Source organism: Pongo abelii, chromosome 23 (genome assembly GCF_028885655.2).
Source record: "Pongo abelii isolate AG06213 chromosome 23, NHGRI_mPonAbe1-v2.0_pri, whole genome shotgun sequence".
Taxonomy (NCBI): domain Eukaryota; kingdom Metazoa; phylum Chordata; class Mammalia; order Primates; family Hominidae; genus Pongo; species Pongo abelii.
Window position 1 is genome coordinate 35806461 of NC_085929.1, and position 12118 is coordinate 35818578.

Here is a 12118-nt window from a genome sequence, read left to right on the forward strand (position 1 = left end):
GTGAAAGCCTGTCTGGACGCGCTTGCCAAGTTATGGGCCTCCTGGGATTTGGATGAAAACTGATTAGTCAAAATCAATCTCCTAGCTGGGCACAGTGACCCACATCTATAATCCCAGCACTTTGTGAGGCCGAGGCAGGCAGATCTCTTGAGTGCAGGAGTTCAAGACCAGCCTGGGCAGCATGGTGAAACCCCATCTCTACAAAAATATAACAATTAGCCAGGTGTGGTGGCACACATCTGTAGTACCAGCTACTCAGGAGCCTGAGGTGGGAAGATTGCTTGAGCCTGGGAGATTGAGGCTGCAGTGAGCTGCGAATGTGACACTGCACTCCAGCCTGGGCAACAGAGAGAGATCTTGTCTCAAAAAAAAAAAAAAAAAGTTAGGCCGGGCACAGTGACTCACGCCTGTAATCCCAGCACTTTGGGAGGCCAAGGCGGGCAGATCACGAGGTCAGGAGATCGAGACCATCCTGGCTAACACGGTGAAACCCCATCTCTACTAAAAATACAAAAAATTAGCCGGGCGTGATGGCGGGTGCCTGTAGTCCCAGCTACTCGGGAGGCTGAGGCAGGAGAATGGGATGAACTCGCGAGGCAGAGCTTTCAGTGAGCCGAGATCGCGCCACTGCACTCCAGCCTGGGCAACAGAGCGAGACTCCGTCTCAAAAAAAAAAAAAAAAGTCAATTTCCTGAGGCCCACTAGTAATTAAAGACTTCAGAATGAAAAGGAACCAAAGGCAGACAAATGTCACATGCAAAAGTTCTTATATTGGCTTTGAGTCTCTAGAACTCCATTCTAGAATCAGGTACCAGTTCTGAACTGATCTATAAGCAGTAATGTGTGGAACGACCTGCTGTGAAGAAAAAAAAGTGGTGGGTGTGGTAGCTCATGCCTCTAATCCCAGCACTTTAGGAGACCGAGGCGGGCAGATCACTTGAGGTCAGGAGTTCGAGACCAGCTTGGCCAACATGGCGAAACCCATCTCTACTAAAAATACAAAAATTAGCTGGACATGGTGGCTCGCACCTATAGTCCCAACTACTCAGGAGTCTCAGGCAGGAGAATTGCTTGAACCTGAAATTGCACCACTGCACTCCGGCCTGGGTGACAGAGCAAGACTCCATCTCAAAAAAAGAAAAAGAAAAGTTCCTCTGGACTTGAAAATAAAGTTAGTAAGGCTTCTTCTGAACAACACTTAAATTAATCGAGATGAGGAGAAAGAGGCCAGAGACTACAGAACAAGGCTCTTTGTGATCTCGGTTTTCCCATCTATGTAATGGGAACACTTTCTGAAGATCTGTCAAATTAACAGTGTAGAGCACCATCCGCCCCATGCCTGGAACTGTGCCCCACACGGAAGCATGCACACAGTAAACAAAGGACAGTCTTTTTTCACTGAGCTCTTACAGATTTAGAGGCCAGGTAAAGGACTGCAGGGGAACGGCAGAGTGATCATGCCTCCAGAGGAGGAGGGTTCTGAGATAGGTGGAGCAGCAAGGGAAGTTCTCTTAGATGAAGAGGGGCTTGGCTGACACGAAAAGACAGGTCAGATTTAGAGAGGCAAGAGTGGAGGTGGCACAGAGACGCACTATGGACTGTTGTGGGGTGGGGGGAGGGGGGACGATAGCATTGGGAGATATACCTAATGCTAGATGACGAGTTAGTGGGTGCAGCGCACCAGCATGGCACGTGTATACATATGTAACTTACCTGCACATTGCGCACATATACCATAAAACCTAAAGTATAATAATAATAATAATAATAATAATAATAATAATAAAAGAAATTGCCAATGTGACAACAGAGGGAACTGACAACAATTAAATCAACACTAGCTGGGGAACAGCTTCTTGCTAAGTGATTTACAACCCTTCTCATTTAATTCTCAGGGTAATTCACTTAAAAAACGAGGAATTAGAGACACTGAGAGATGAGCGATTTACCTAAGGCCAAAACAAGAAGTCTGTGAGTCCCCCTGCCTGCCTGAAGGAAAGGACCTGGAAGGGAAAGGAGCAGATGAGGCTAGGGAAGGAAGAATGAGATTCAGAAATGGTCCTGGAAGCCAGGTGTGTTGGGTCCTGCCAGCAGAAGACACAATGGTCATGTCAAATGACAAGTCTCATGCTGATAAGCATTTGACACTACTGATCACTCCCTCCTCCCCGAAAACCTGTCTTCCCTCAAATGCTAGGATGCCATGCTCTCTGCCCGCCCTCCTACGCCACTGTCTGCGCCTTCTCAGTCTCCTTTGCTTGTTCCTCTCCTTCTCCTTCAACACTGTGTGCCCCAGGGCTCAGGCCTGGTACCTCTTCTCCTCCCCATCTATGCTATTTTGTCTCTTTGGTGGATCATCCGGTATCACAGCTTTACATACAATCCACATAGCCCAACCTCTCCCCAGAACCCCCGGCACACATGTCCAAACTGTGTAACTGACATCTGCACATTACTGTGGAGATGACTAGCAGGCAGCTCAAACAATGTGATAAAAACTGACCTCCTGCTTCCTTCCTTTCCCCAACTGGCTCACCCTGCAGTCTACATCATCTAGTTCTTGCCAGCACCATCTTTAAGAGGGCCTCAGGCTAAAAACCTGAGTCACCCTTAACAACATACTCTCCTTTAAATCTATCAGCAAATCCTATTGGATTCCGACCTTCAAAATGAATCTAGAATCCATGAGCAGCTTCTCACTAGCTCCATCACTACCCCCCAGCTCCAAGCCAGCATCACCTTCCATTAAGAGTGCTAACAAAGCTGCTCCCACACTGCTTTGCTGACACCCCATCTCAGCAACAGCCAGGATGATCCTCTTACAGTCTAAGTCAGACAGTAGCACCCCTCTGCTCAGCATCTTCCAACGGTTCTCTGTCTTACTCATAGTAAAAGCCAAAGTCCCTACCATGGCCTCATAGCCCACAGGCCCTGTAAGAGATGCATGCCCCTTCTCTCTCACGCATGCACCCTGCTGGCCATTACCCTTTGAACTCTTCTCCCCAACATTCCCTCAGCTCCAGCCGCACAGGCCTCTTTACTGATCCTTGACCACAACATGCATCCACCCCAGGGCCTTTGCCCGTGCTATTCACTTTGCTAGGAAGGCTCTTTCTCCAGACAGCCTCATGGCTCAGTCCCTCACCTCTTTAGGTCTTGGCTCAAATGTCATCTTCTCATTGAGGCCTTCTTTGACCATTTTATTTAAAATTGTATACCCCTCCCCCATAAGCCCCACCACTTCCTAACCCTCTTTGCCCTTTTTCCCTTCAAAGTATTTAGTACCTATTACCTACACACTGTAAAATATACTTACATTGTCTATTCTTTCTCCCCCTATAAATTCCATAATGTAAATGGGGGTAAGGATTTTGTCCATTTTGTTCACTATCATATTCCTGACTCCTAGGCTGGTACCTGGCAAACAGGTGTTCAATAAATAGCTGAATGACCAGTGCTCAACTCTCTTCTTGGGCAAATTTCATGTTTTGTAAACCAACCTCTGCTAGAGCAGCTTCTCCATGTTCCATTCACTGGGTTATCCAGGATCAGAGATACATCTGCTCTGACTGTCAAGCTATTCTAACTATACTGAAATTGAACATGCCAGACCCCTAGCACGTTTACAGCCAATAAATGGAAGCTAAGTGAATAAATTATGAGAGAGAGAAGGAAGGGCAAGGGTAGAATATCAGGTGGCAACATCTCCAGTGGGAGAAATGTTCAGTGAAGCCAAGTCACTCTCACCTGCTCCCATAGGTATCAGCTCAGAGTGACAGAGCTGCAGAAGATGGGGGGCTCTGGCACAGGATATAAGTACCAAGTCCTTGCCTCCAGGCCCACATGCCTTCTTTGTTCCTCTAACAGCCAACTCTTTACTATCTCTACCCTTGCTGATCCTTCTGCTTGGATTATTCTCTCCTAACTGCTCCAATTTATCCTTCAAATCTCAGCTTAGATGATCTCATTTCAAAGATAACTTCCCTTCCAGCGTGATACCTCTGATGCTTAAAAAAAGAAACAACAACAACAAAATAACTTTCCTGCATGTACTATCTTTTTTGTTGTTGTTAGAGACAGACAGTCTTGCTCTGTCACCCAGGCTAGAGTGCAGTGGTGTGATCATAGCTCACTGCAGCATCAAACTACTGGGCTCAAGCAATTCTCCTGCTTCAGCTCCTGAGTAGCTGGGACTACAGGTGTGTGCCATGCCCAGCTAATCTTTTCAAGTTTTTTGTGGAGTCTCGCTAAATTACCCAGGCTGGTCTTGAACTCCCGGCCTCAAATGATCCTCCCACCTCAGCCTCCCAAGTAGCTGGGATTACAGGCATGAGCCACGGCACCTAGCCATGCACATACAACCCTTAAGAAGGTATTTCTCTGTCCACATCCCCCAGTATTCTTATTCATACATTTCCTGAGCATCTTCCGTGTACCAGAAACACTTCTACATGTTGGGAATGCAGCAGTGAAAGAAACAGACAAAAATCCTTCCCTACATGTAGTTTACGTCCTAATGGGGGAAAGAGACCGTAAGCAAGGTAAGTGAGTAAAATACATAACAACTTAGATAGTGATAAACACTATGGAGGCAAAAAAGAGGAGGGAAGGAGGATAGGGAAGGGAGAGGGGAGGAAGGGAAGTTAAAATTTAACTAGGGTGGCCACAGAAGGCCTCCTTGAGAAGGTGACAGGTGACATTGTCTGCAGAAGAGTCTGCCAAGCAAAAGAGATCGCCAGTGCAAAGGTGAGTATGTGCCTGGCATGTCTGAGGCACAGAAGGGAAGTGAATGTGGCTGAGTGAGCAATGAGGAAACAGTGGGTCAGGAAGTCACAGGAGAATGCAGGGGGCCTTATGAGCAAGCGTGAGGTCTCTGGCTTTTACTGAGTGAGCTGGAGCCACTGGAGGGTTTTGAGCAGAGGAGTCCTGACATCTGACCTATATTTTAACAAGCTCTGGCTGCTATGCCTTTTGTTTCCCTCGTGGCTTATTGGTTTTTCTAATCATTGCATTTTTTTCTCTACTTCTTTGTCTCTCTCTCCCATTAGAATGAAGTAAGCAACTAGAGGGCTTATCTGAAGCCTGAAGCCATATCTGGCCTGTTGACCTATCAGCATAGGCCAGCACCAGGCATTAGCAGGCCTCAACAAATATTGAATGAATGCTGGACTTAGGAAGTCTCTGTCCTCAGTGTCCCAGCAGCCAGCCACCCAATACTCGGAGATCGGGCAATGAAGACCACCACAGCAGCAGACCCAAGGCTGGCTCTACTGAAATTGTGTTATTCCACTCCCAATAGGCTTAAGATCCTAAATGTAAGGAGGGTGTGGTAAAAAGTATCTGCCACCCAAGTCTATTCCTCTACGGAACTCAGCTACTGAAATGCCAAAAATGAACACTGAAAGGTTCAGTTTTAAAGCTTTTGAGACCTGGGCCGGGTGCGGTGGCTGACGCCTGTAATCCCAGCACTCTGGGAGGCCGAGGTGGGCGGATCACAAGGTCAGGAGATCGAGACCATCCTGGCTAACACGGTGAAACCCCATCTCTACTAAAAATAGAAAAATTAGCCAGGTGTGGTGGCGGGTGCCTGTAATCCCAGCTACTCAGGAGGCTGAAGCAGGAGAATGGTGTGAACCTGGGAGGTGGAGCTTGCAGTAAGCCGAGATCACGCCACTGCACCCCAGACTCCATCTCAAAAAAAAAAAAAAAAGCTTTTGAGACCTGACTTTCAAACCTACCACCTTCCAGCTCTGAATCCACAGGGTGGACTGTGGTAATTGGTGGTAACCTGGGGGATCAGTGACTAAGGCATCCCAGTAACTGATGAACTCTGGGCCTTGTGGGGTCAACCCAGAGTTAGGCCACACTCATACCACAACTAGGAGAGGCCTCCCTTCCTGACAGAGGTCAGAGGTCAAGTCCAAGGCTAAAGACCCAGAGAGCATGAGGCGTAGGAGTGTAGAACCATAGCCAAGTCCTTCCTCAGCTCCATTATATAAGAGGGGACAATCTAAACACAAGGAGTGGGTAGGTGAAGGCAGCCATAGCAGGTAGGACAGGGGCTCTCTCAGGCTCTACAAAGCAAACAGGCACAACTGCAGCACAACTGTAAAATGGGAACTACAATGTTACATGCCTGAGGGGTTTGTGAGGCTAAAACAAGTCAATACATACCTAGCCCTTAGCAGTGCCCGGCCCACAAAATGCCTGATAAATGTTAGCCACTATTACTACTACCGAGAGAGAGAGTTTACCACTTCCCTGCTCCGTACCAGATTCCCAGGTCTCTGGAAGCCCTGAAACACTCTGGTGGCTGTCTGGTGGTACCAACTGTACTTTGAAAGTAGTCTCAGGACTGATCAGATTTCTCCCTGTCTCTATGAGGTGACATGAGGGGGACAGGAGATAATCTAGTGCTTTGAACCCCTTAGGAGTCAAGGAATCCTAACAATTCAATGCAATATTCATTCATTCACTCATTCAACACCTGCTGAACACCAACTACGTACCAGGCACCTCACTAGGTGCTGGAGACATGGTTAAGGCAGGTCTTCGTCAAGGATTAAGAGCTATTTACTGGCCAGGCACGGTGGCTCAAACCTGTAATCCCAGCACTTTGGGAGGCCGAGGCAGGCGGGCCACTTGAGGTCAGGAGTTCAAGACCAGCCTGGCCAACATGGTGAAACCCGGTCTCTACGGAAAATACAAAAATTAGCCAAACATGGTGGCAGGCGCTTGTAATCCCAGCTACTCTGGAGGCTAAGGCATGAGAATTGCTTGAACCTGGGAGGCGGAGGTTGCAGTGAGCCGAGATCGCACCACTGCACTCCAGCATGGGCGAAAAAGCGAGACGCTGTCTGGAAAAAAAAAAGAGCCATTTACTTAGAAGAGAGCCAAATAAACAATCACAAACCACTGTGACCCTTGCCACAGGACATCAAGGAGGGGCATCTAGCTCAGACCTAGGGGCAATGATCAGATGGGAAGAACCAAGTAGCACTCCAGCTAGGCAGGTAAGGTTGGGGGAGCAGGAAATGGTGTTCAGGCAGAGGGAAGAGCGCAAAGCAAAGACAGAGAGGTATAAAGAGTGGGAGGCCAGGTGTGGTGGTTCACGCCTGTAATCCCAGCACTTTGGGAGGCCCAGACGGAAGGACTGCTTGCAAGGCTAGGGGTTTGAGACCAGCCTGAGCAACATAGCAAGACTCCATCTCTACAAAAAATAAAAACAATATGCCAGGCACAGTGGCACCCAGCTGTAGTACTAGCTACTTGGGAGGCTGAGGCAGGAGGATCATTCATGCCCAGGAGTTGGAGCCTGCAGTGAGCTATGACAGCTCCACTGCACTACAGTCTGGGTAACAAACCAAGATCCTGTCTCGAAAAAAGAAAAAGAGTTGGGGGCTTGCAGAAGTAGCAAGCAGCTGAGGCTGACTGGAGCTTGGGAAAAGGTGAGTGTGGAGCAGGAGAGATGACAAAAGAGAGCTAGGCAGGGGTCAGTGTCCAAACGGCCTTGAATGCCATGCTAAGGAATGCGAGTTTTAGCCTGAGGGCAACTAGGAGCCACTGATGAATTTTCAAGCAGAATTTTCTTTAAGGATTCCCCAACTGCTCTGTTGACATTTTTTCTCAGGAGTATTTGTTCCTCTCCATGTGAAGAGATAAAGAACAGAAAAATCACTTCTGGGCTGTGATAATATCAACGATCTCTCTTAGGCAAAAAGACCTGTTGAGAAAAAGAAATGTCTGCAAGGCACAGATGTCACCTCAACCTTCAGAAACACAGCGAAGTGCAAAACCCAAGCCATGTTTGCTTACTGTCAGCATGTCAGGCTTTGGTGCCAGACACGGGAAGTTCCTGGGAAGTGAGCAGTTAAGACATGCAAGAGTTTCAGAGGATAACTAGAAAAAGACGCAAGCCCAAGCTCAAAGCCAGAAGGACCAACAAATTGAACTTGTTCTGAACTACTTTTAGGAAGTGAAACAAGAAGGGTGGAAAAACTCCTGTGTACATTAAGGTCTCTGTTTGCAGAAGGAAGTAACGCTCCAGAAGCCAAGGTTGGCAGCCTTCCTCAGACACAGGCCCCCAGCAGGCATCAGTCTGCCTAGAGTCAAAGCACCCAAAAATCACAGGCCCTGCACAAATTTTCCCATCTAACCCTCACACATACCAGGGGTAGAGGAGTCAGAAAGGGTGGCCAGTATTATTTTAGAACTGAGGTAAAGGAGGGCCAGCCTATGTCAACTGTCCAGGTCAGGTCACACTGCCAGGAAGCTGCTGAGCTGGGGTTGAACCCAGGGCTGGCTGACTGGGAGTCGGGTGATCTTTCCATCATACCTCCGGGCTCTTGAAGCAGCTCAGGGTGAAGGCTCCACTGACCTACGCTCAACAGATGATCTCCACACAATCTCTGAGGGATCTGACTCTTTGAGACCTACTGAAGCTGCTCCTCATGACAGTTTCTCAGAGGTCAGAGGAGACTGGTGGGCTCAACTCAGGACAGAAAACCAGATGCTCTGAGCTCTGCTCATGTTCCTACCCTCTGTGACAAGTTGCTTCATCTCAAATCCTCCCTTGGAAGGATGGGAATATAAGGTGACAATATTAAGTTTCTGTGAATTCAATGGAACTAGGAGAATAGATCATACAGCTAAAAAAAAAAAAAGGTATTACAGTAATATTTATATACAGCTTTCTTCAGAAGCATGTGGAAGCCCTCACGGGTTCATTCACAGGTTCATACCCCTAGGAGCACACAGGAAGGCGGCAGGTCTTTCTCATGTTGATGTCAGGTAAACTGAGGCAGAATTGAAGCAAGTGAATATGCGCAATGGAATGAGGCTTAGATTCATAAAGCCTAGTCCTCCAGCCACCAAACCATCTCACCACCTCCCAAGTAAGATGTGCTCTGCTCTGGCAAGAAGCCATGGGGCCTGCATATTTCTCAGAAAGGCAAAGATTCTTCCTCTGGGTACCTTCTTCCAGAACCTAGGACCAAAAGATCCCCTAGAGGTCATGTGGTTCCTCTCTTTTTAGACCAAAAGGAATGCAGCTCAACCACTCTGAAGAGAAGTTCTCGATAATCTTCAAATAGTTTTCACAGATAGCCTGTTCTGTGTCTCACTGTTCCCAAAAGCCAGGAAAATCTTAGACTCTTGCCCTGAAAGGTATCACTAATAGCAACAGCCTGTAGGATTGTTTTATCCTAAAGAAAGCAAATCGAATGCCCCTTATGAAGATCACACAAAAAGCAATAAGGCTACATTGTGACATAAATCCAAATAAATACAATGGCAGCTAAATTTTTTTTTTTTTTTTTTTTTTTGAGACGGAGTCTCACTCCGTGGCCCAGGCTGGAGTGCGGTGGCACGATCTTGGCTCACTGCAACCTCCGCCTCCTGGGTTCAAGTGATTCTCCTGCCTCAGCCTCCCAAGTAGCTGGGATTACAGGTGTGCACCACCACGTCTGGCTAATTTTTGTATTTTTAGTGGAGACAGGGTTTCACCATGTTGGTCAGGTTGGTCTTGAACTCCTGACCTCATGATCCACTCGCCTCAGCTTCCCAAAGTGCTGGGATTACAGGCATGAGCCACCATGTCTGGCTAAAAGTCTTAAATATCTCCTACACCCCAACCTTACTCCAGTCTTTCCTTTGTCTCTGTACTTTGCAGGTCTCTGAGAGCCTGGCAGGAAACCTGGCCCTGCCTCTACTACCCGAATGACCTTACATGTGGGATTTAACCTCTCTGTGCCTCAGTGTCCTCATCGATAAAATAGGGATATTTAATCACCACAAAGGTTGCTGTGAAGTTTAAATGTGTCATTGTAAGGAAAGTGCTTAGCACAGTGCCCGGTACACAGAAGGGACTCGATAGCCACTAGCAAGCATCTCCCTCGTTATTTTGCAGCATTATCACCGGTGTCCCCATTAAGTCAACTTGTCTTGGAGGCTCCAACAGACAAGACCAAGCCAGTGCCTAGCCGGAGGCGGGCGGCACGGGACTGTTTTCTAATTTTTTTTTCTTTCTTCTTTTTCAACCTTGGCAAAGAGATAACGCCCTGAACAACGAGGAGGCCTCAGGATGGCCATGGGGGTGAGTCTGAAAGAGGAAACCAGAGCCCGAAGAGTTTTCCCTCTGGCCAGTGGGGAATTCCTCGGGGCCTAAGTCCTGTCTCTCCGGGCGGATGCCCCAGGAGGTGCTGCGGGTCTGGGGCGGCCGAGGAACAGGCCGGCGGCCAAGTGGGCGCGAATGAATGAACGAACCCTCAGCCCTTCCTCCTCCTCTGGCTGGGGAGGCCGCTCGCACCCCTGCAGCGCCGCATCCTCTTCATGACTTCTGACCCCGCAAACCCCTCACCTAGGACCCCTGACTCCTCGCCCCACTTCTTCTCCTGCCTCGCCCGGGTCCCCGCTTCCTCACCCGCAGGTCCCAACAGCTCCCGGTGCTACGGCTCGGTTCGGCTTGGCACCAAAATGTCCGCGGCCTCCACCTCTCGCTCTCCCGGTGCGTCCGAGCTGCCGGCGGCTCGGAGCCCCGCGGCTGTCACCTGCCGGGCGGAAGTGAGCTGCCCGCGCGCGGGTACTTCCGGTGGACGCAAGGCCTGAAGGCGGGGTCAAGGGTACAACCCTGGCGGGGGTGGTGCCCGTGGGGCGGGGCAAGAAAAGGGGACGAGCCCAACGGTATTAACCCCTCGGCAGCCGCGGCGCTGCTATGCTGCAGTCTCCCGCAGAGCCCTTGGGAAACCAGCCCGCTAGCTAATTCAGCGTGAGGGGGCCGGGCAAGGTCGTAAGGACTTTGAAGTCCATCTTCTGTGTAAAGACGGCAAATCTGAGGTTCTAAGAGGGGCAGGGTTTTGCTCAAGGTCACTCATTTTTTATTCGTTTGTTTGAAACTGGGTCTTGCTCTGTTGCCCAAGCTAGAGTGCGGTGGCTGGAAGATCTGGGCTCACTGCAACCTCCGCCTCCCGCGCTCAGGTGATCCTCTCACCTCAGCCTCCCAAGCAGCTGGGACCACAGGCGCGCAGCACTACGCCCGGCTAATTATTTATTATTTACTTATTTATTTATCTTTTGTAGACAGAGTCTCACTTTATTGCTCAGGCTGGTCTCGAAATCATGGACCCAAGAGATCCTCCCGCCTCGGCTTCCCAAAGTGCTGGGATTACAGAGGGGTCTCTCTCTGTCCAAACTAGGTTTACAGCTCTAGTTTGGACCCTTCCATTCTTAAGATGAGTGACCTTGAGCCAGACACAGTGGCTTATACCTGTAGTCCCAGGTACTCGGGAGCCTAAGGCAGGAGAATAGCTTGAGCCCAGGAGGTTGAGGTTACAGTGAGCTATAATTGCAGCACTGCACTCCAGCCTGGGCGACAGATCCAGACCCTGTCTCAAAAAAAAAAAAAAAAAAAGGCCGGGCATGGTGGCTCACACCTGTAATCCCAGCACTTTGGGAGGCCGAGGCGGGCAGATCACAAAGTCAGGAGATTGAGACCATCCTGGCTAACACAGTGAAACCCTGTCTCTACTAAAAACACAAAATATTAGCTGGGCGTGGTGGCAAGCGCCTGTAGTCCCAGCTACTCGAGAGGCTGAGGCAGGAGAATGGCGTGAACCCGGGAGGCAGAGCTTGCAGTGAGCTGACATCACACCACTGCTCTCCAGCCTGGGTGACAGAGCAAGACTCCGTCTCAAAAAAAAAAAAAAAAAAAGAAAAACATCCGCAATCCCACTAACCTAAGACAATCACTTTTAATATTTTGGTGAATATTCTTCCAGACTTGATAGATCATTTTTTTGTTTGTTTTGAGACAGGATCTTGCTCTGTTGCCCAGACTGGAGTGCAGTGTCGTGATTTTGGCTCACTGCAACCTCTGCCTCCCAGGTTCAAGTGATTCTCCTGCCTGTGCCTCCCAAGTAGTTGGGATTACAAGCATGCACCACCATGCCTGGCTAATTTTTGTATTTTTAGTAGAGGCGGGGGTTTCACCATGTTGGCCAGGCTGGTCTTGAACTCCTGACCTCAAGTGATCTGCCCACCTCAGCTTCCCAAAGTGGTGGGATTATAGGCGTGAGCCACTGTTGGTATTTTTTAACCCACCAAAATATTGGTAAAATTTCCC

The 12118-nt window shown here is 49.0% G+C and overlaps 1 protein-coding gene across 6 annotated transcripts in view; it reads right to left on the reverse strand.

Moving 5' to 3' along the window:
* Positions 1-10599, reverse strand: part of AP1B1 (adaptor related protein complex 1 subunit beta 1) — a 60543-nt gene extending 49944 nt beyond the window's left edge. For 2 of the 6 annotated variants that reach the window (XM_054543302.2, XM_024239953.3), the window contains exon 1: positions 10421-10576. The gene's annotated coding sequence lies outside the window, so the exon portion shown is untranslated. Of the gene's footprint in view, positions 1-10357 lie in introns of all 6 variants that reach the window. The other 4 variants (XM_063722833.1, XM_054543300.2, XM_024239956.3 and 1 more) reach the window with 3 other exon arrangements.
* Positions 10600-12118: the final 1519 nt, after the last annotated feature.